The sequence below is a fragment of the Lithobates pipiens genome, unplaced genomic scaffold (assembly GCF_037356315.1).
Source record: "Lithobates pipiens isolate NorthernLeopardFrog02 unplaced genomic scaffold, aLitPip1_a1.2 Scaffold_22, whole genome shotgun sequence".
Classification (NCBI taxonomy): domain Eukaryota; kingdom Metazoa; phylum Chordata; class Amphibia; order Anura; family Ranidae; genus Lithobates; species Lithobates pipiens.
Window position 1 is genome coordinate 335,895,073 of NW_027507784.1, and position 23,024 is coordinate 335,918,096.

Genomic DNA, 23,024 nt, shown 5'->3' on the forward strand with positions numbered 1-23,024 from the left:
GGACACATCGGACACTTTTGACACTATTTTGGGACGATTGTCATATATACAGCATTCAGTGCTATAATAATGCGCTGATTACTGTGTAAATGACACTGGCAGGGAAGGGGTTAAACACTAGGGGGCGATCAAGGGGTTAAGAGTGTACTAGGGAGTGATTCTAACTGTGGAGGGGATTGTCTCACTAGAACATGATAGAGATCACTGCTCCCGATGACAGGGAGGAGTAGATCTCTGTCATGTTGCTAGGCAGAACAGGGAAATGCCTTGTTTACATAGGAATCTCCCCGTTCTGCCGCTCTGTAACACGATCAACATCAAGTTTGCGGGACCCGCGAAAACTCTCACGGAGCACGTGGCGGGTGCACGCACGCCCACTATGCCACAATTTAAAGGGGACGTACATGTATGCCTCTTTGACCCAGCCGTGACATTGTGTCGACGTATTTTGTTGTGCGCTGGCAGCCAAGGGGTTAAAATCCTGAATCCCTGTATGTTGCGATTGTTAAGGTGCCCATCAAAATGCTTTTTGAAACTAGTGACACTCCGTGCTGATACCACTGCTTGTGGAAGGGAGTTCCACATCCTCATCAACTCAATATTGAACCCTACGGGCTAAGACTGGGATACCATTAAAGAGGAAGTAAACCCTGATGGGTTTACTTCCTCTTTGATTCCCTGCAAAGGTAAAGCATAATGGACTACTGTGCATCGCATCGCATCGCATAGTAGTCCATTATGTGTCACTTACCTGACACAGGAGCCAGCGAAGTCACAGCTGTCCCCTGTAGTTCCGAGCGTCCATCTGCTTGGTGGGTCTCCGTGGGTCTCGCTGCACCGGCGCTGTGATTCGCTGGAGCAGCGATGACGTCACTCCCGCACATGCGCACGGGAGCCGACACTCGTGGCATAACGCAGCGATCTGCGGCTTACCCAGTGCGCCTGCGCACTGATGTCTATGGCGCATGCGCCGTTGACAGCAGTGGCTGTCTTCAGGTAAATATCTCCTAAACCGTATAGGTTTAGGAGATATTTCTTGGACCTACAGGTGAGCCTTAATCTAGGCTTATCTGTAGGTCAAAGTGGTTTGTAAGGGTTTGCAACCACTTTAAAGTTCATGTGCGTGTAAAGGCAGGCGTCCGAATACTTTTGGCAATATCGTGTACTTTTTACTTGGATGTTATACATTGCATCAGTAAATACAGCTGGATAAAACAAAAACTGTGTCTGTCTTCATGTCAGACTTCAAATCAACAAAATTAGATTATTTAAAAGGGGGGTGATACTTTTCTTCACCCACTGTATGTCATATAACAGGGAACCTAATTCTTCCCTAATTTATTGCTGGAGTTACATATAAAGCAATACTAAACACCGTGTCTCAGATGTACCTTTAAAAGAAAAAAAAAATGGCTTTATTAAAAAAAAAACAAAAAAAAAACAAAAAAAAAAAAAACCTCGCTATGTTCTGCGCAAAACTTTGGAATTCTTTTTTTAATTTTCCAAGTGAACGCCGAGTGCAAATATTCCTTTTAGCTGTATTTTTTATTTTATTTTTCCATTTAATGTTTTATTGGTTTTAAGAGGAAGGAAGGCAAAACACTTTATCAACATCCAATATAACATATCATGCATGTCTATATGCTGATCTAATATACATATAAATTAATTTTCTTCCAAAACCACGACCATGCACTCTAAATACAACAAAATCAACTATCTTATTATAATTATAACCCCCCCCCCCCCATTACATCAAGGCAGAAGTCATCTCCCACCCTTAATCCAAATATATCTCAGACTCCATCCTGGGGGGTTTCTATCTATATATTCCTGATTACCTCTATATTTAAAAAAAAAAAAAAAAAAACTCAGCAGGGGGTGCGGCGCGTCCCCGTTCACCGCCTCAAGTCCGATGTCAGCCCAAAATTTTGGACCTGAAATGGACTAAAATTCGCGCCGGAAACCGCAGCAGAGAAATGTGAACCGGCTCCATAGAGAACCAGGTAAAAATCTCCTGCCATTGCGAATCGGATGCGGTGAACTCGGCCTTGCTCTCAGGTTCCCGGCACAGGCTGCACACAAACGGTATAATGAATATAATTAACCACTTGGCGCCAATACTACGTCTATTGTCCCCCTGGAGTCTCTATGATCGTTCGGAGGCCGGGTGCGATGTTATGACGTCACGCCTGGCCTCTGCATTCAAATTAATGGCGCCGTTTTGGCTGGAAAGCCAGGATCGTTTTTTATTTTATTTTATTTTAGGCTTCCCAGCCTAGAGGTGAGATGTGGGGGTCTTATTGACTCCTCATATCTCACTGTAAATAGGTCCGATCGTGCCATATTCCTATTATAAGGGATGTTTACATTCCTTGTAATAGGAATAAAAGTCATCAATTTTTTTTTTTTTAAAGTGTCAAACTAAAAAAATAAAAATAAAATTAACAATAAAAAAAAAAAAAAAATTTAAAGCGCCCCTGTCCCCGTGAGCTTGTACGCAGAAGTGAACACTTACGTAAGTCCCGCCCACATATGAAAACGGTGTTCAAACCACACATGTGAGGTATCGCCGCGAACGTTAGAGCGAGAGCAATAATTCTAGCTCTAGACCTCCTCTGTAACCCAAAACATGTAACCAGTAAAAAAATTTAAAGCGTCGCCTATGGGGATTTTTAAATACCAACGTTTGGCGCCATTCCACGAGCGTGTGCAATTTTGAAGCGTGACATGTTGGGTATCTATTTACTCGGCGTATCCTCCTCTTTCACATCATGCAAAAAAAATGGGCTAACTTTTTTTTTTTTAAAGCATGAAACTGTTTTTTTTTCTGAAAAAAAACGTGTTTTGAAAAATTGCTGCGCAAATACCATGCAAAATACAAAGTTTCAATGACCGCCATTGTATTCTCTAGGGTCTTTGCTAAAAAAAACATATATAATGTTTGGGGGTTCTATGTAATTTTCTAGCAAAAAAATTATGAATTTTACATGTAGGAGAGAAATGTCAGAATTGGCCTGGGCGCGAAGTGGTTACGCACCAGGAAATCGTGTAGTATAATGTTTGCCGACTATGTCGGAGTTTATTATAATAATAGAGAAGTACATCATAGAAAAGCAGAACAAAATATGTTTGTGCCTTTTATTTTTTTTTACACGATAATAAATACGGAGGTTTTCACCCAATGGAACGAATGCATTTGGAACTTTGTCTTTGAGTTTGTTTCAGAACCAACAAAGTCCCATCGAAGCGTTCTGCTTTATTCGTGTTTCTGGCGGGGGGGGGGGGGGATCCTGAAAGCCGCAATTTATAAAATGGAATGCAATTCGCTTTATATGAACTTCCCTAAATTATGTAGCTGTGTGTTTTTTACTTTTAACCGCTTGCTTGCCGGCCATATACTGTACATATACGGCGGCAAGGCGGCTCCCCCGTGCAAAATCACGTACCTGTACGTGATTCTGCACAACCCGGGGGGTCTGTGGCCGAACCGCTCCCATTGTGGTTGGACACAGAGGGGAGCCAGGGCCCAGGACAAGGGGTGGGCAGGAGGGGAGGCTGCCCTGGGCACTGTGGTAACATGTGAGGTGGGGGGGGGGGGCGTAAAAAGGAGATGGGGGGAGGGGATTTGTGTTGGAAGCGGGAATTGGGGGGGGGGGGGTGAAGAGGGTAAGTATTGTTCTAGAAGGGGTAATTTGGGAGGGGGGAGTGCTAAGAATGGTGATTTGGGGGGATTTGTGTAGGTAGGGAGAATGGGGGGGGGAGCAGTGCTCGGACAAGCTGATCCAGAGCCCAGGGCAAAGAAGCCAAATTGCACCCCCCTTTCCCTTAGGGTTAGGGTCAGGGTGCCCCCTACCCAGGGGCGGACTGACAACTCATGGGGCCCCCGGGCAATAGGAGATTATGGGGCCCCCAGGCAATCAGAGATTATGGGGACACACAGTATACACAAACACAGTATACAATCACACAGTATACACAGACATGTTTCTATTGGCTGAGAAGGTACTGGAGAGGCGGGGCAGCTATAATCTTAGGATTTTTAGACCAAAAGGATGTCGGTAAGGGACATTTCAGGGACGGATGTAAAAAAAAAACACACATTTTTACATACTGTCCCTGGTTTTACTGAGGCTGGCAACCCTAATGGGGCCCCCTAGTGGCATTGGGCCCTCGGGCAGTGCCCGTGTGGCCCAATGGTCAGTCCGCCCCTGCCCCTACCCCTGCAACAAACCATTGCGACAGGGGCAGCCGACCCTCCTGCCCACCCCTTTTCCCAGCCCTGGGGGGGAGATTTGTACTAGGAGTGGAGATTTGGGGGGAATTAGAGCTGGGAGGGGGATTTGGATTATGGTGTGGGGGGTGTTTTTCAGGGGTTGGGCTTGGCCCCTTAGTTCCAGTGAAGGGAACTGCCCCATACACACGGTCGGACTTTCCGACGACAAAATCCGTCAGATTTTTTCAGACGGATTTTGGCCCAAAGTTGTCTAGCATACACACAGTCGCACAAAGTTGTCGGAAAATCTGATTATTCAGAACGCGGTGACGTAGAACACGTACGTCGGGACTATAAACGGGCCAGTAGCCAATAGCTTTTGTCTCGTAATTTATTCTGAGCGTGCGTGGCACTTTGTCCGTCGGAATTGTCTACACACGATCACAATTTAAACGATCGGATTTTGTTGTCGCAAAATTTTAGATCCAGCTCTCCAACTTTGTGTGCCCTAAATTCCGATGGAAAAAAGTCCGATGGAGCCCACGCACGATCAGATTTTCCGACAACAAGATCCGATCGCACATTTTCCATTGGAAAGTCCGACTGTGTGTACAGGGCATTAAAAATGTCAGCATACCAAGACATTTTGGACAATTTCATGCTCCCAACTTTGTGGGAACAGTTTGGGGACGGCCCCTTCCTGTTCCAACATGACTGCACACCAGTGCACAAAGCAAGGTCTATAAAGACACGGATGAGGGAGATTAGGGTGGAGGAACATGACTGGCCTGCACAGAGTCCTGACCTCAACCCGAAAGAACACCTTTGGAATTAATTAGAGTGGAGACAGCAAGCCAGGCCTTCACGTCCAACATCAGTGCCTGACCTCACAAATGCACTTCTGGAAGAATGGTCAAACATTCCCATAGACACATCTCCTAAACCTTGTGGACGGCCTTCCCAGAAGAGTTGAAGCTGTTATAGCTGCAAAGGGTGGGCCAACTCAATATTGACTAAGACTGGGGGTCCAATAAAGTTCATGAGCGTGTAAAGGCAGGTGTCCCAATACTTTTGGTAATATAGTGTATATTTTGCTTTGCTAACCAAGTGACCTCTTGTGTTTTAATAAGCAGCAGTGCAGCCGCTCGGCGCGGGAACCAGAAGCTAGTGGAGATCACTGTAGTAGCGGTGTAGTAACGGTGTCTACTACAGTGATTTCCAGCTTCCAAGTGGATACCACCAAGCTGGACCAACGTAATGCCCGATACACACGATCCGATTATCGGATGAATGATCGTCCATTTTTTTATTTTTTTTGCATGCTGGAATTTGATGAGTTTACTAAAGTCACAAAAATTCTCGTACGACAGAATAAAAATTTGGAAGTGATGTCATATTGTTGTAATGCATTTGTATTGCATTTTCGAATGATAGCTGTACTGATTAAACGAAAATCGTACAATCTGGGATCGTACGAAAAAAAATTCCACGCATGTCCGATAGAATAATATCGAATGAACTGTCCTGATCGGCTCTCGAAAGCTGTGTACTAACGATCCGATTATCGTACGATCGATTCAAAAGCGGCATTTTTCGTACGATTTTCGGATCGTGTGTATGGGGCTTAAAGAGGAAGTGATGGGTGTTACTTCCTCTTTCATTCCCTGCAAAGGTAAAGCATAATGGACTACTATGCATCACATAGTAGTCCATTATGTGTCACTTACCTGACACAGGAGCCAGCGAAGTCACCGCTGTCCCCTGTAGTCCAAGCGTCCATCTTCTTGGTGGGTCTCCATGGGTCTCGCTGCTCCGGCGCTGTGATTCGCCGGAGCAGCGATGACGTCACTCCCGCGCATGCACACGGGAGCCGAGACTCGCGGCATTGCCGTCATTGACGATGCCCCGCTCAGTGCGCCTGCGCGCCGCTGTCTACGGCGCATGCGCCGTAGATAGCGGTGCCCGTCTTCAGGCAAATATCTCCTAAACCGTATAGGTTTAGGAGATATTTCTTGGACCTACAGGTAAGCCTTAATCTAGGCTTACCTGTAGGTCAAAGTGGTTTGTAAGGGTTTACAACCACTTTAACTATGTAAATATATCCATACCTGGAGTTTTTGTTACTATGTCACAGTCTGATCACTGGGGAGGGGAGACTGAGGAAATGCTTCCTGCTGTCTGGGCAGGTGCACCAATACTTTTGGTAATATAGTGTATGTAGACACACACACATGCACGCGCACGCACACGCACACACGCACACACTCGCGCACACACGCACGCACACACACTCACACACACACGCACACATATGCACACACACACACACACACACACGTGTTTGAGCTTTATAGTGCACACCCTAATGCAACAGGCTGCACACAGGAGGATCGGAGGCTAGTGTGCAGAATACACTGTGGAAGCAGCTGGACCAATGGCGGTGCATCCATAAGGTCGCACGGGCACCAGCCCCTCTCTCGAGCGACCCCTCTATGACCAATGGATAGATTCATGCATTGCATGAATCTTTTCTTGCCTGCCGCTGCCACCCCCCATTGCCAGGCGCCGGAAATTGCCAGGCGCCATTGCCAGGCAGGGGGTGTTTTTGAAGCACCTGATTAGAATCATAGGCTCTAATAGGCATCAAAAAAGGTGAGCTGCGAGTGCCATGCTGGGCACTCGCTGCTCACCCAGGTGTGCTAGAGCAGCGAACGAATATTCGCTTTCCTAACACTGAACCGCCTCTCCGCCAATCAGGTGCTTGGGTCTGTTACCCGTCACCTGATTGGCTGAAATGACAGGCGCTGTGATTGGATGTCTATGAGGAGGAGGGGACGGGAGGAGACGCACGGATGACACCGCTCACCGCTGTCACCCACTTCACCCACTGCCCCACCGAGACAGGGTAAGTCCCGGGCAGACAGCGAGTGGGCGGGGGGGGGGTGACCCTCGTGGCATTTGATGACACAGTGGCTGCAATTGATGGGCACAGTGGTGGCATTTCATGGGTACCGTGGCTGCAATTGATGGGCACAGTGAGGCTGCAATTGATGAGTTTTGTTTCAGAACGTTTCAGTTTGTTTGCACCCCCCCAAATATTTTGAGCAGTTGCAGCATTTGATGGCACAGTGACAGAATTTGATGGGCACAGTGGCAGCATTTGATGGACACAGTGACTGCAATTGATGGGCACAGCGACTGCCTTTGATGGCACAGTGGCTGCATTTGATGGCACAGTGGCTGCATTTGATGGGCACAGTGGTGGCATTTGATTGGCACAGTGGCTGCAATTGATGGGCACAGTGGCAGCATTTGATGGGCACAGTGGCAGTATTTGATGGGCACAAAGGCAGCGTTTGATGGGCACAGTAGCTGCATTTGATGGGAACAGTGGCAGTATTTGATGGGCACAGTGGCTGTATTTGATGGGCACAGTGGCTGTATTTGATGGGCACAGTGGTGCCATTTGATGGGCACAGTGGCTGCATTTGTTGGGCACAGTGGCAGTATTTGATGGGCACAGTAGCTGCATTTGATGGGAACAGTGGCAGTATTTGATGGGCACAGTGGCTGTATTTGATGGGCACAGTGGTGCCATTTGTTGGGCACAGTGGCAGTATTTGATGGGCACAGAGGCAGCGTTTGATGGGCACAGTAGCTGCATTTAATGGGAATTTTGGCAGTATTTGATGGGCACAGTGGCTGTATTTGATGGGCACAGAGGCAGCGTTTGATGGGCACAGTAGCTGCATTTGATGGGAACAGTGGCAGTATTTGATGGTCACAGTGGCTGTATTTGATGGGCACAGTGGTTCCATTTGATGGGCACAGTGGCTGCATTTGATGGGCACAGTGGCAGTATTTGATGGGTACAGAGGCAGCGTTTGATGGGCACAGTAGCTGCATTTGATGGGAACAGTGGCAGTATTTGATGGGCACAGAGGCAGCGTTTGATGGGCACAGTAGCTGCATTTGATGGGAACAGTGGCAGTATTTGATGGGCACAGTAGCGGCATTTGATGGGCACAGTGGCAGTATTTGATGGGCACAGTAGCGGCATTTGATGGGCACAGTGGCTGCAATTGATGGGCACAGTGGCTGCCTTTGATGGCACAGTGGCACAATTTGATGGGCACAGATGCAGCATTTGATGGGCACATTGAGGCTGCAATTGATTGTTTCTTTTCACAATTTTTCCATTTGTTTGCGCCCCCCCCCAAAAGTTTTGATCACCAGCCGCCACTGAGCCGGATGGTGCAGAGTAATGCCTAGAAGCAGCCGGGTATTGCAGAGCCATGTCGGGAAGCGACTATCACATGATGGTGATCTGAAGAGCCAGCATGGAACACACGGCAGAATGGGATGACCGATCGGTGGGTCCAGTTCTGAGAGAGCGAATAATGTCAGATAAAAGGGGCGTGGCTACAAGTTTCAGGGTCGTCTACGCGCCTTTCTCAAGCCAGAGATGAAAGGGATATAAAAAGGGAAATACGGGACATCGGGCACAGAGGATGGAGACATAACTAAGAATAAGACGAAGGTGGTTAGGGTTATAAAAACTATTATTTTTTTCTACACATAAAGCTTCTACTCTGGCAGCTGCCAGTTCAAATACGATAGATTTCTTCCCGACGATAACGACTTTTTCTCTTAATTTTATTAGTAAAAATGACTTATGTTTTCACATCAATAAGAGCGTACTCCCGGCGTGATGACAGATCCTTCATAATATCAATTAAAACGCGCCAGATCCCCGCTGAGACGCAATAAATTGGCTAATTCGTTTCTATAGATGGAAACGCCTGTAGATAATTCAAAGTAATTTATGAATTAAGAAACATTTAGAGAATCTTGTTGTGCAGATAGAAATAAAACCGCCGGTGCTTCCCCCCCTCCCCCCCCCCCCCCCCCCGGGATCCGGGGAAAAGAAAATGTTTGCACTCTGCAGAAAGCAATTGCAAACATATGCAGGCTTGAATTATGCATCGCTAACACGTTTCAGAAGATGAAAAAAGAGTTGGAATGAGAAGTTTTATTGTAATAAAATAAACTCTGTGTTTGGATCTCTGCGCTGACCTGTGTTCTTGTGTTATGCTGCCCGTCCCTCAAAATCCCCTCCCCCCCCCCACCCAGATCCGATCTTTCCTTCTACCACCTCCAGATCCTGTCGATATCCCCGCTTCACCAGATTATTTAGATTTCTATTTCCATTTGTGCCTCTGTTCAGGGCCGTCTTTAATATTGATTGGGCCCTGGGCAAAAATTTTCTTAGGGCCCCCCTCCCCCCATGCAATTTCACTCTCCACCTTCTCTGAGACATACAATAAATAGCAGCTAGACTTAAAATCAGTTTACTGTATCAGATCAGGCAGCGATTGAGATTGGTTGCCAGAGGTTACAGCATATCATTACTGCTTACTGACTGGTTGCTAGAGGTTACAGCACTCCAGAAGGCTCACTGATTAGTTGCTAGAGGTTACAGCACATTTTTGCTTGTTGATTGGCTGCTAGAGATTGCTGTACAGTAATACTGCTCACTGGTTGCTATAGGTTACAGCACATCTTCTCCTCACTGCAGGGAAGCATGATATACCTATGAATGCTGCCTTTATTTACATATAAATGCAGTTGGCCTCAGCTATTTACATATGCATGTCACTGCTATTTACATATGAATGCCAGTATTTACATGTAAACACAAGTCTGCAGGTGAGTCATCTGTACACAACAATAGGGCAGAGCTGGGCAGCATTAGTAGCAGCACAGGACTAAAACTTCAAGGGACAAGGGAATGTAAACTGGGATAGTTGGCAAGTATGAGGCAGCTGCTTTGGGCCCCACAACAATGACAGGGCCCAGGGCAGCTGTCCCTTTGGCCCTGCCTTAAAGACGGCCCTGCCTCTGTTGCAGATTTCCCTTCACTTCTTGCTTGGTAACTGTTGTCAGCAATATAGGAAGTGAAGGGGAATAGTCAGGGCTTTATTTCCCAGAGAAAAGGTGCAATGTACAGTGCCTTGCAAAAGTATTCACCCCCCCCCCTGGCTTTTTACCTATTTTGTTACATTACAGCCTTTAGTTCAATGTTTTTTTTAATCTGAATTATATGTGATGGATCAGAACACAATAGTCTAAATTGGTGAAGTAAAATTAGAAAAATATATACATAAAACTATTTTTCGGAAATTAAAAACTGATAATTGGCATGTGAGTATGTATTCACCTCCTTTGTTATGAAGCCCATAAAAAAAGCTCTGGTGCAACCAATTACCTTCAGAAGTCACATAATTAGTGAAATGTTGTCCACCTGTGTGTGATCTAAGTGTCACATGATCTGTCATTACATAGACACACCTTTCTGAAAGGCCCCAGAGGCGGCAACACCTAAGCAAGAGGCACCACTAACCAAACACTGCCATGAAGACCAAGGAACTCTCCAAACAAGTAAGAGACAATGTTGTTGAGAAGTACAAGTCAGGGTCAGGTTATAAAAAAATATTCAAATCTTTGATGATCCCTAGGAGCACCATCAAATCTATCATAACCAAATGGAAAGAACATGGCACAACAGCAAACCTGCCAAGAGACGGCCACACACCAAAACTCACGGAGTGGGCAAGGAGGGCATTAATCAGAGCACAGAGACCTAAGGTAACCCTGGAGGAGCTGCAGAGTTCCACAGCAGAGACTGGAGTATCTGTACATAGGATGACAATAAGCCGTACGCTCCATAGAGTTGGGCTTTATGGCAGAGTGGCCAGAAGAAAGACATTACTTTCAGCAAAAAACAAAATGGCACGTTCTGAGTTTGCGAAAAAGTCATGTGGGAGACTCCCAAAATGTATGGAGGAAGGTGATCTGGTCTGATGTATGGAGGAAGGTGATCTGGTCTGATGTATGGAGGAAGGTGATCTGGTCTGATGTATGGAGGAAGGTGCTCTGGTCTGATGTATGGAGGAAGGTGCTCTGGTCTGATGTATGGAGGAAGGTGCTCTGGTCTGATGTATGGAGGAAGGTGCTCTGGTCTGATGTATGGAGGAAGGTGCTCTGGTCTGATGTACGGAGGAAGGTGCTCTGGTCTGATGTATGGAGGAAGGTGATCTGGTCTGATGTATGGAGGAAGGTGCTCTGGTCTGATGTACGGAGGAAGGTGATCTGGTCTGATGTATGGAGGAAGGTGATCTGGTCTGATGTATGGAGGAAGGTGATCTGGTCTGATGTATGGAGGAAGGTGATCTGGTCTGATGTATGGAGGAAGGTGATCTGGTCTGGTGTATGGAGGAAGGTGCTCTGGTCTGATGTATGGAGGAAGGTGATCTGGTCTGATGTATGGAGGAAGGTGATCTGGTCTGATGTATGGAGGAAGGTGATCTGGTCTGATGTATGGAGGAAGGTGATCTGGTCTGATGTATGGAGGAAGGTGATCTGGTCTGATGTATGGAGGAAGGTGATCTGGTCTGATGTATGGAGGAGGGTGCTCTGGTCTGATGAGACTAAAATTGAACTTTTTGGCCATCAAAGAAAACGCTATGTCTGGCGCAAACCCAACACATCACATCACCCAAAGAACACCATCCCCACTGTGAAACATGGTGGTGGCAGCATCATGCTGTGGGGATGTTTTTCAGCAGTCGGGACTGGGAAACTGGTCAGAGTTGAGGGAAAGATGGATGGTGATAAATACAGGGATATTCTTGAGCAAAACCTGCACCACTCTATGTGTGATTTGAGGCCTAGGACAGAGGTTCACCTTCCAGCAGGACAATGACCCCAAACACGCTGCTAAAGCAACAGTTGAGTGGTTTAAGGGGAAACATGTAAATGTGTTGGAATGGCCTAGTCAAAGCCCAGACCTCAATCCAATAGAAAATCTGTGGTCAGACTTAAAGATTGCTGTTCACAAGCGCAAACCATCCAACCTGAAGGAGCTGGAGCAGTTTTGCAAGGAGGAGGAATGGGCAGAAATCCCAGTGGTAAGATGTGGGAAGACTCATAGAGAATTATCCAAATTTATCCAAAGCGACTTGGAGCTGTGGTGGCTGCAAAAGGTGGCTCTACAAAGTATTGACTTTAGGGGGGTGAATAGTTATGCTCATTGACTTTTTCTGTTATTTTGTCCTATTTGTTTTTTAATAAAAATCTTCAAAGTTGTGGGCGTGTTCTGTAAATGAAATGATGCAAATCCTCAAACAATCCATGATAATTCCAGGTTGTGAGGCAACAAAACATGAAAAATGCCGGGGGGGGTTAATACTTTTGCAAGGCACTGCATGTAGGTGGAGTGCAGCGCGTTGCAATAACACACACAGTGCGATGACAGAACTTGTATGTGGGGACTTATTGACCCCAAATCTCACTATAAAACAGTCCTGTCATGCCATATTCCTGTTACAAGGGACGTTTATATCGAGCGTTAGAGCGAGAGCAGTAGTTATAGCACCAGACCTCCTCTGTAACTCAAAACCTGTAATCTGTAAAAAAATTAAAGCGTCGCCTGTGAGGATTTTCAAGTACCGAAGTTTGGTGCCATTCCACGAGCGTGTGCAATTTTGAAGCGTGACATGTTAATCCTCAGCGTAACATCATCTTTCACATTATACAAAAAAATTGGGCTAACTTTACTGGTTTTTTATTTTTTTAATACATGAAAAAAAAAAATTTCCAAAAAAAAAACACGTTTGAAAAACTGCTTTGCGAATCCCAATGCGAGATAAAAAGTTGCAACGGCCGCTATTTGATTCTATAGGGTCTATAGGGTTCTATAGGGTTCTATAGGGTCTATAATGTTGGAGGGTTCTGTGTGATTTTCTAGCAAAAAATTATGATTTTTACATGTAGTAGAGAAATGGCAGAATTGGCCTGGGTAGCAAGTTGTTAAATAATCTCTGCCTGACCCAAGATGGCGGATGACTGCTAGATTTACATGGGGCGGCAGCATCCAATTGAATAGCTTTCCCAGTGACCCAGGAAACTATTGAGTAACCATGTTCCTCTATATTTCCTCTCCAACTGCAGTGCCGCTGCGGAAGAGCACCACCTGCAGTGGAGAAAGTAGACTGCACCTGCCTACAGGAACTCTCCCTTTCCAATTCTCCCCTTGTCTCCGCTGCCTATCCACCTCCAAGCACCGTCCCTTGGTTCCACCCCCTACCCACCTCCTAGTACCACTACTTTTAGGCTCGGTTCACACAGGGGGCGACACGACTTGCCGTGCCGCGACCTGCCGCGACCTCAGCGGCAACTTGCAAATGACTTCTGTATAGAAGTCAATGCAAGTCGCCCCGAGGTCGCCCAAAAGTAGTACAGGAACCTTTTTTCTAAGTCGGAGCGACTCGAGTCTCTCCTCTTAGAACGGTTCCGTAGTACAGAACGGGGGCGACTTGTCAGGTCGCGGCATGGCAAGTCGTGTCGCCTCGTGTCGCCCCCTGTGTGAACCGAGCCTTAGGGAATACAGAACTAAGTATAATTTTGAGGTGCTAGGTAATTTGTATGGAATCTGTAATAACAAGAAAATTCGTAAAATAGATCCCCTGCAGCCAGCAACAATAGACCCCCAGCAACAAAATGTTCCCCCTCCGCAGCAACAATATATCCACTCCAGCAACAATAGACCTACTGTCAGGAAAGTCCTGGTAGAAGACGCAGTATTGGGCGCTCTGGTGCGCATGCACCTGTGCTCACGCGCGGCACTTGGCACCGAATGGGCTACTCAAACTGGAAATGCACATTGGGTCGGTGCTGTCTGATCTTCAGCTCCCAGTGACCCCTGCTCCTGTTTACCTGCTTTTGTGTGTTTGATCTCCTGAACGACCCGGCTTGACCTTTGGACTCTCCTTGCTCTCCACCTGCATCTGACCTCGGCCTGCCTTTGACTTTGAACCTGTCTGCTCCTCTGGTACCTTGCTGCCCGCCTGTTGCTGACCCAGCCTGTGACCTGATCTGTTTTCCCCGCTCCTGCTCCAGCACCATCTGTCTGTTCACCTGCCTGCCTGCTCCCTCTGGAATCCACTAACCTCTGAACGGTGTACGGAATGCTTGATCCAGCTTCTGGGTGTGGATATTGGGTGCTCCTGCTTCCAGCTTGTCTGCTGTCCGGTTGGTGATCACCTCTACAGCATCAGGGACCCCAGAGCTTCCAGCCACTGATCCCCCATCAGTCTCAGGTACGTGAGAATCTGACACCTACCTTCACCCTTTAAATTCCCCTAGCGACAGTAGGTCCCCCAGCAGCCAGCATCAATACACCCTCTACTATACCCCAGTACCCCTTGCCACAACATAGCTTCAGTGCTGAAGGTGCCAGAACTGTGCCCCCCCCCCCCCCCCCATTCAAAACCAGGAAAAGACTCAGACCAAATTTAGCAATGTCAGAATATGTTGGTTAACTTAAAGAAGAATTCCGGGTATGGATATTTTTGAATAGTTTTTGCATCCTTGACCTAACTACTGTATGTACTGTATATACCATACCTGTGGGATCCATCTAGAACAGTCTTTCTCAACCTTGTCAACACAGAGGAACCCTTGAACTAAACTTCCTGTCTCAGGGAACCCCTGTTAAAAAATGACTATATCTACAATTCATGATACATTAGTGTGATGGTCGGTGGGAAGAATGTTCTTTGCACTTGTGGTCATTGGAAAGAATTACCTCTTTACAGACAGCTAAAAAGATCAATTATGTCAGTGGCAACTCATCTGAGAGGCAGATATTGCTCATTGCTCAAGGACCTCCTTGCAATAGGGTTGCCACCTGTCCGGGATTCACCCGGACAGTTCGGGTTTGAAATCATGCGTTCGGGTTTCAGACTGCCTGAAACCCGGACACAAGATTCAGTCTGGACTATGGCTTTCCAACAGGGTTGCTGGCTGCAGTTGTGTAAGCCGAGTGTCTTTTACACTCTCTTTCACACTGCCCAAAGCCAGCACTAACAATTACCCCTCCATCCACATAAAAGGGAGAGGAGAAAAGGCTTGATCTGCTCCTCTTTCTCCCTCCCCTACAACTCTGTCTGCCCACACTCCAGCAGCCTCAGCTACATCTGGATAAGAGGTAATAACTGCCAAGGGGTGAGTGAGCTCACCATCCACCCCTGTCTGTGATTGAAGTGTTCCCCCCTTCTCTCTCCTGCCTCCAAGTACAGTAAGGTAAATAAGGGTTCTCAGAGCAAACCTTACATCAGAGTTCTTTACACCAGAGGCCACAGTGTTTCCCCTTACATCAGAGTCCTCTGCTTACATCAGAGTCCTCTGCATACATCAGAGTTCTCAGTGTTCCCTCTTAAATCAGGGTTCCCAGAGCATCCCTTATGTTAAGAGTCCCCAGAGTTCCTCCTTACATCAGAGTCTGCAGAGTTCCACCTAAACAGTGAAAGGGAACTCTGCGGGTTCAGATGTAAAAGGGGAACTCTGTGGATTCTGAAGTAAAGGGGGACTCTTGTGAATAACAATTTGATTAGAAATGTTATTTAATTGCAAAATATATCTCTAGTTCATACTATAACAAAAGATTGCTGTGCGCTGCTAAAGTGTTCGGGTTTGACTTGAAGAAAAGGTGGCAACCCTACCTTGCAACCTCTGGAGGAATCCAAGGGATTCACAGAACCCTGGTTGAGAAACCCAGCTCTAGAAGCCGGGTTTCTCAACCCACCTGGCGTATGATGCAGGCTCACCAGAGGTGTGTGGTTTAAGCACTAACCTGTGTTCACCAGGGCTCCTAATGGTGGAGATGAGTTTTGCTGCATGCTAGCATCAGGTCGTGGCCCTCAGGATTTCCCCACCAGGAAGTGAGAAAGCCGGGGTCCTGCTGGCATCATTCCGGTACCGTTTTTCTTAGAGCCAGTGGTCTGCTCTCTTGTAATAGCGACTATTTGAGTGAACAGATCGAGCCAAGAAAATATTTTGGCCCGAACATCGCCGGTTCAGCCGTTCGGCAAACACATGAATTTGCACGGCACTTGGCGGGATGCCCATTGCACAGTGCATTGGGCCAATCAGGGCACAGTGAATAGCTGGTTGTTAAGGAGCTGGGCTGGGAAGCCGGCCGTGGCGCCCTTGACAACACATGAGTCGCCAGATGTCAATGGGCTTCCTCGCTGACAGCTGAATGTAAAAAAACATTGCTAGCAATAGAAAAACGTTTAAAAAAATGGCGTGCCCCCCCCCCATACAGTCCATAACATTCCCTTTGGGTTTGGTATAGATTTTAAGGGGAAACCCACAGCAAAATTAAAAAGGAAAAAATGGCGTTGGGTCCCCCAAAATCCATACCAGACCCTTAGGCCAAAATTGTAAAAAGAATGGTGTGGGGGCCCCCCCAAAATCCATACCAGACCGCATGCAGCCTATCATGCCAGGAAAAGGGGGGGGGGAATGAGTGAGCTCCCCACCCTCCTCCTGAACCATACCAGGCTACATGCTCTCAACATGGGTGGTTCCTTGGGACGGGGGGAGGCTCTGCCCCCTCCACCGCAAAGCACTAGGTCCCCATGTTGATGGGGACAAGGGCCTCTTCCCCACAACCATGGGCTGTGGTTGTGGGGGTCTGCGAGCGGGGGGGCTTATCGGAATCTGGAACAAGGGGACCCCAGGATCCCCCCCCCATGTGAATGGGTATCGGGTACATTGTACCCATACGCATTCATCAAAAAAGTAAAAAATGACAGGAGACAGTTTGGGACAAGTCCTTTATTTAAAAAAAAATGGAAAAGCTCTGCCTCGATGGGAGGCTCCCGCCGACTGCAGCCTTTTTGCGCTGACAGCTCTTCTATATAGCTGAGGGCGGGGCCACCCAGTGATGTAAGCAGGTGACCTAGCCCCCCTTCAATGTTGATGGGGACAAGGGCCTCTTCCGCACAACCCTGGGCTGTGGTCAGAAACTGTTATATTAAAGATGATTTGATTTAAAAAATAAAAAAAAACACATGTCTTTGTTATGTTCATTATTCGAACTTTCAAAATTTTAAAGGAAATTACAATACCTATTATTTCATAGATTATAACTATTATTATAGTTTTTATTATTATTATTATTATTATTATTATTATTATTATTATTATTATTATTATTATTAATAATAATAATGTTAATATTATTATTTATAATTATTATTATTAGTATTAATAATAATAATAATAATAATAATAATAATAATAATAATAATAGTTATAGTTTTTATTATTATTATTATTATTATTATTATTATTATTAATAATGTTAGTATTATTATTTATATTTATTATTATTATTATTATTATTATTATTATTATTATTAATACTAATAATAATAAAAACTATAATAATAGTTATAGTTTTTTATAATAATAATAATGAAATTATAATAAGAGAAACAAAATTATCCGAATGTTTTTCGTTCTTTTGGATTTTCGAATTTTTGGATTTTTCGTTCTTTTGAGTTTCCGTTTTTTTAGAAAATTTGTTTTAGAAAAAATTTGTCAAAAAAAACCCAGTGTCCCCTAATGTGTAGATCCATCACGATGATCACAATGCCCGCCAACACTGCCGGAAACATGTTTACATGTAAAAATACAGATTTTTTTTTTCTTTTTTCTCGACACCATCTCATTACGTGCCTGGGTTGTATGTTGTATGTTGTTTGTTTGTTATTTGTGATATTTATATATTTTTTTGTTTTGTTTTTTTATAAAAAAGTAATATTAAAGATGATTTGATTTAAAAAAAATAAAAATAAATACACATTTTTACATTTACAAAGTGTGAAAAAAAAAAAAGCCCAGGACGGAAGTGGATAATAAAAAATAATATAATAATAAAATATAATAAACTTTCCTATCCATTTACTAATTCTAGCAGCATGAATAGAAAATACCGTAGTTCATGTTGATTAAAAGAGTTTAGTTCTGCTTTATTCTTTCTGCAAATCAATTACATTTATCCTTGTGTTCTTATTTATTGTTTAATCAGTAAATGATGTTATTATGTTATTATTCTTTTTTTTTTTTTTTTTTATGTTCTAGTTGACACACCTGAGTCTATTTTTATTGTTCTCCGAGGATAACAGAGGCGTTAATTGTTGTCGTTCAAGATTGTGAGCAAGTCACGTCACCGCTTTTTTCACCTTAATATAATCAATATAATAAATGGTTTATTTCACCGCTTTTTATACATTTCAAAAGCTTTTTATGCTTATTATATAGATTTATATTATTACTTAGCAACAGAGAGACACGATCAGGACCTGAGACCTTTTCCAGCGCACTAGGAAAAAAAAAAAAGAATAAAATGGCGGCACCGCCTTCTCACGAACGCCTGGCTTTTTAATTTAATCTCGCTGATTGTTTTTAAGGTTAAGTCGGGTATTAAGAGTATTTACAGGACATTTATCTCACTAAATCAGCCAGGATTAAAGATTTAAAGCAGATAGTAATCCAATTATTGCGCTCGGTTGGTGGCGAGCGCTTTTTTTTTTTTTTTTTTTTTTCACTTTTCAGTAACCTGAATGTTATTGAGATGCGAATGCTTGTCATAGTAATTGTCTGTTTCTTTAAAGTAAGGATTTAATCCTGACGCGCGTACATTAATTGTACGCCGCCAGTTTATTTGTAGCCTGGAAATTAATTGTAGCCGATCATTATTAGGTGACACGTATCATCACTAAGGTAGACGCACAACTTCACGGAAAAACGCAACCCAAACAAATAATAATGAGCTGACAAGTAGCGAAATCTTAAAGTGACAATAAAGTCTGGTTTAAAAATAAATGACATTCAATTATTTATTAACCACTTCAATGCCGGGCACTTTCACCCCCTTCCAGGCCAATTTTCAGCTTTCAGCGCCGTTGCACTTTGAATGACAATTGCGCGGTCATGCTACACTTATGACATTTTTAGCATTATTTAATCATTACTGTTTTTTTTTTTTTTTGCTTAAAAAAAACGAAAAAAGACTAAGGCCGCGTACACACGGGCCGACTGTTCGCCCAACTTTGTCCGCTGAACAGTGTTTGGGCGGACAGTCCGCTCGTGTGTGGGCTTTCAGCGGACAGTTTCAGCGGACAGTTTGACGAACAAGGTTTTTCGGAAATTCCGTAAAACTGTCCGCTGAAACCTTGTTTGAGCGAACAGTCCGCCCGTGTGTAGGCTTGTTCGTCAAACTAAGTTCCGCGCATGCTCAGAAAGGATTTACACGCCGAAAGTTATAATGCAGTGTATAGGACGTCGTATTTTTCGTCCCGTCGTACGTGCCGTTCACGTCATCGCGCACGGTTTCAGCAAACTGTTCGTTCGTCGTGTGTGGCCATGTCCGTCCATGCTAATTTTGAGCGGACTGTTTGCCGAAACTGTTTGACGGACAAAGTTGGGCGAACAGTCCGCCCGTGTGTACGCGGCCTAAAAGTTTTGAAGAAAAATGTTTTTCTTTAGTTTCTGCAAGAACTTTTTGTAAATGAATAATTTTTCTCCTTCACTGATGGCTGCTGATGAGGTGGCACTGTTGGGCACTGATAAAGCGGCACTGATGGGCACTGATAAGGCGGCACTGATGAGGAGGCACTAATATGCCACACTGATGGGCACTGATAGGTGACACTGATGGGCACTGATGGGAACTGCTGAGGCGGCACTGATGAGCATTGATGAGGCAGCACTGATGGGCACTGTGGAGGAGGCACTATTATGCCACACTGATGGGCACTGATAGGTGGCACTGATGAGGTGGCACTGATGGTCACTGATGTGGCGGCACTGATGGGAACTGATGAGGCGGCACTGATAAGGCAGCACTGATGAGGTGGCACTGTTGAGGAGACACTAATATGCTACACTGATGGTCACTGATGAGGCGGCACTGATTGGAACTGATGAGGCGGCACTGATAAGACAGCACTGATAAGGCAGCACTGATGAGGTGGCACTGATGAGAAGGCACTAATATGCTACACAGATGGACACTGATAGGTGGCACTGATGGGCACTGAAGAGGCCGTACTCATGAGCACTGATGAGGCGGCACTGATGGGCAATGATGAGGAGGCACTAATAGGCCATACTGATGGGCACTGAGGCAGCACTGATGGGAACTGATGAGGCGGCACTGAGGTGGCACTGATGAGTAGGCACTAATATGCAACACTGATGGGCACTGATAGGCGGCACGGATAGGCAGCACTGATGGGTGGTACTGATGGGCAGCACTGATGAGCAGCACTGATGGGTGGCACTGAAGAGCAGGCACTGATTGGAATTTTTAAAGTTAAACTTAAATGTTTAAAGTTTTGTTTGACCAGAAATTATTTTTGGTTTAATCATCAGTTCTATCTACAGATCAGGGGTGTCGCCATGGGGGCGAAGTTCGCTCCCAGTGTGGCCAATTTATTTATGGCCCACTGGGAGGAGGACGTTGTTTTTCGCAATCGCCCCCATGAATTAATCTGCTATAAAAGATTTATTGATGACCTGATTATGATATGGGACGGTGACCGAGCTAGTCTGGATGATTTTATTGGGACTATGAACACGAATGATAGGAACATCCAGCTATCTTGGAACATTAGTCAGGAACGTATGGTATTCCTCGATTTGGAGATCAGTAATGATGTGGATGGGTTGTCTTTGAAGAATTATTTTAAACCAACCGATCGTAATTCATACATTCCTCTGGGGACAGTATGTAAGATTGAGACGTAATTGTTCCAAAGTGGACGATTTTGCACTTCAGGCTCAAATTCTATCCTCTAAATTTCAGGAAAAAGGCTATGACAGATCTAGTCTAGATCATGAAGTAGCTCTAGTCCAACAGTTAGATAGATCTCTTTTATTAGGAGATAGAATAAAAGAACCACAGACGCTTTTGTTCGGTTATGTTACAGGCAGATGCTATAATATGTCCACAGACATGGCGCATGCCTATATTTATTATACACTGCCTTCCTTAGCATTGGTTCACTGTTTGACTTATTCATCTATCAGATCGACTAAGTTTTAATGTTTCATAATCACTTCTTCACCTGTGTTGATGTTGGTCTTACGATGCCTTTATGTTAAGTGCCTTCTTCCATCGCACTGTGACCACATTTTTTTTTTTTTTTTTTTTTGTACTACATTGTAATGGCCTTGTTTTACATATACTGTATGCTGATTGTTTATTTCCAATAAACCTTTTCATTTGGAAAAAAAAGAATAAAAGAACCAGTAGATGGAGGTGCTAATTTTAGAATGGTTCTGGACTATAATGTCCAGTACAAGAAATTCGAAAAATTAGTTGCCAAAAACTGGTTTATACTGAAACAGGATCGGGTATTAGGACCTCTGATACCCGCACGTCCCTCTTTTATATATAAAAAGGCTCCCTCGTTGCGTGATCAGATAGCCCCCAGTGTCATTGATCCTCCTGTACAAACTGAAAGCAGGCTTTTTTCTTTTTTGTCCGGTTTTTATGCGTGTGGTAGGTGTACTGCTTGCAAACACTCCAGATGTAATATAAAAAAGAGGAAATCCTTCGTTGCTACTAGTAATAACAGGGAGTACATGATAGATCAATTGATCACTTGTTCCACGGTAGGGGTGGTATATATGTTACAATGTGGATGTGGCCTCCAATATATTGGCAGGACGTCTAGGCCTCTCCATGTGAGGCTAGGTGAGCAAGTGAATAATATTAAGAAGGGACCGAGGACACACAATGTGTCTCGTCATTTTAAATTGGTACATGCTCAGAATCCCAAGAGTTTGAGTTTCTGGGGGATAGAGAAGGTTACGAAACATTGGCGTGGAGGTAACTTCATACGCCAATTGAGCAGACGTGAGTCGCATTGGATACATGAAACAAAGGTTCTTGCCCCAAGTGGCTTGAACGTTGATTTTGATTTAAATTGCTTCATTTCGGATAGATAGTTTTGCTAATTTCACTTATGTATGTGTCATTTATTTTTATTTTTATATTTTTTTATTTTTATTTTATTTTTATTGTTATTTTTATTTTTATTTTTATTTTTATTTTTATTTTTACATATTTATTTTTATTTTTATTTTTATTTTCATATTTATTATATATTTTTTATTTATATTTCATTTATTTTGTTATTTATTTTGGCATTTATTTCTATTATGTAACTTATTTGTATTAAGTTGTTGTTTCCATGCATGGATCAGTATGGCTTGCTGATGGCGTCGGCGGCATTGTGGTTTTATTTTATGTTTTGCAGTGGTGCAATGATGGGTTGAGATATACTTATGTGTCCCCGCATTTGTGCTATAATACTGCTCTTTTAAAGGTAATTAGGAATTCTTTTGTTACCTAATAAGCCCCATTTGAGGGCACCGGGTTGGTGCGTATGTAAGTTGCCATTGATGTGGTTCAATTCATATGCACTCCTCTGTGTTATTAGTTTTATCAGTTTTTATAACTTTTCCTCTCTTTCTGGTAATTATCTAAGTGTTAATTTGGCTTCCGGAGTCACGCTTGATGTGTGTTATCTCTGTGAAATTGCCTTGCGCACTATCTTCTTTTTCATTGGCTCATTATCAGTATACCAGCTTAAAAGCGGCCGTCCGACGTCACACCGTCGCCGCTGATGAAGTCCCGCCTACTTTTGGGGACGCAAGGCGTACGGACCACGTGACCTAAGCCGTGACGTCATCCGCAAGCTGCTATACTGATCCATGCATGGACGCTGTGATACATTTGTTTTCATGCCCAGCACTCAGCACTGGAGATCAGTGCACCAGAATGTGAGTGTATCTCTTTTACTTCTGTTTTAAATAAATTTGTGGAAACAGAGAGCACTAGATTTAGTTTTTTATGTTTTTTATGGAATCATATTAAATTGAG